This window comes from Schistocerca nitens, chromosome 6 (genome assembly GCF_023898315.1).
Source record: "Schistocerca nitens isolate TAMUIC-IGC-003100 chromosome 6, iqSchNite1.1, whole genome shotgun sequence".
Lineage (NCBI taxonomy): Eukaryota > Metazoa > Arthropoda > Insecta > Orthoptera > Acrididae > Schistocerca > Schistocerca nitens.
Genome location: NC_064619.1, coordinates 302,037,119 through 302,039,299, shown reverse-complemented (window position 1 = coordinate 302,039,299; position 2,181 = coordinate 302,037,119).

The following is a 2,181-nucleotide window of genomic DNA, read 5'->3' as shown; positions in this document are numbered from 1 at the left end:
TATGAAGAATTGCAATTTGTAACAATATCACCTTCTAGTTTTAAAAACTGATGCTGGGCAGTCTGTGTTACCAATCATCTGCCAGTCAGATGTCATTAGCAACAGCTGTGGACAGTCTGTTGCAATCAGTTGTCAACATAATTTAATTGTTTCTTCGTCACTACTGCTTGCTACCAAGTGCGGTGCCATAATGGTAAAACACGGGACTCATATTGAGGACAGATGTTTAAATCCACATTAAGCAGTCCTGATTTAGGTTTTCTGTGATTGGATCTAAATTGCTTAAGGTGAATTAGGGATGACTCCTTTGAAATGGCACAGCCAACATCCTTCCTTAATCTGAGCTTGTGTTCTGTACATACTGGGAACGTTCTCATTGGCACATAGAACTAATTTCTGTTCCGTACTTCCATCTGCCTATTTGTGGATAATTGTAATTGTCTGCACCAAACTGGTACTTCTGTTTAACATCGGTTGCTATTAAGTGCCCCTCTGTTCACCATCAAGGTGCCATACCCACTTTAAAACACATCTTCCATTGATTTGACATTAGTAACACTTTATGTGTCATATATCGTCTGTTAAGAAATCTTTAGCAATTAATGTGCATTTTTTACTTATAACTCTCCCTTCTCAGGTCTTACAGTAACATTTGAAATTTCCCCAAATATCACTAAGAATATCCTTCTCTCCCATTTCTCCCAGTTAACAATGTCATCTTACAGTGTGCCATGGCAGGAACAATTTATATTTCCACACCAGGATAGGCAACAGTAAGACCAGCAGCAGCTGCATGACCAGGTCATGTCCCATGCAAAGATCAGCACTGTCAACTAAAACACTTAATTCAGTATTTGCAACAGGATGGGATGTCATTCCAACTCCAGGAATCCTATATTGTTTATATCACAATTTCCTTCACTTTGCCTTTAAAGAAGAATTGCAAATTCATCAACATGGACAAATACTCACTATTAATCTTCAAAATCAACAATACCAACTTATGAAATCGGGTATTTGGACTATATTTCAAAAACAGACCCACCTGGATCATCCAAGCTGCAGTTCATCTTCCATATCCATCCAGAACAAAAATTCACATGGTCAAATCTCTCTCCATTTAAATCCAAACCCATATTCTCAATCTTCTCATATCTCAAATTACTTATGATAAGGATTCATTCATCTCTACATCTTTTGATAGGGTTATATTATGAACTACTTTGACAATAATTCATTTTTCATTTAGTATTTCGATTTTCATAAGTCCTTGCACCTTGCTCCTTGACATTCATTCCCAAGTCTTGAGTTACGTTTGGCCTACATACAACCTTCATGTCATCTAAAAATCAACCAGTAGGTCTACTTATACTATTCTGTTAATCTCAATTATAGCATCATAATCTATAACTGATTTTCTTATTCAAAATTGTACTTAATTTATACCACTGGAACAGAGTTAAAACATCTAAGGTATATTCCAAAACCTAACACTATCAATGTTTGTCGATTTTTTTGATGAGCTTGACACTCATCAACTCTGTAGCTCAGTGTCTCCTGCTACGTGCAGGAGACATGTTCGATCCCGAGTAATGCCAGGGATTTTTCGTAAGAGAGAGGACTGAAATGGAGTACACTCAGCCTCATGAAGCCAACTGAGCAACTACTCAAACTCAAGTGAGAAGCTGATATCAGGTGGGAGACTGTGTTGACCCCGTACCTCCATACCACAACCAAAGGACGGCATTGGCAGAGGATGACATGGTGAGTAATGAATGGCATGACAAGATCAGAAGGCAGAACTTTACTTTAGCTTTAGGTGCTCACTCTTCATCATGACAAGGAAGCTTAATTCCACATCAGCTATGCCTTATCACTCCTCTTATACAAATTTGTAATAATCCAACTGCCATCATCCCTCTTTGTCCCCATAATGCCAGTTGAAATGCACTCCAACCAGAACAGAAGTTACTACCTCAATTAATTCATTCGGTGTTCCTTGCCCTGAATACTTCTTCTGTTTTTCAATCTTGGCATAAAATATTGTTAGACCTGTGAAAATCTTTCTCTATTTCAGCAAGTTTATATCCCACATTGAGTAGCTACCTATTACCGTTTAATTTTACATTCATGTGAAAATTGTACTTCTTTCACGGATGCAGCACATTTTGACTTCACCCA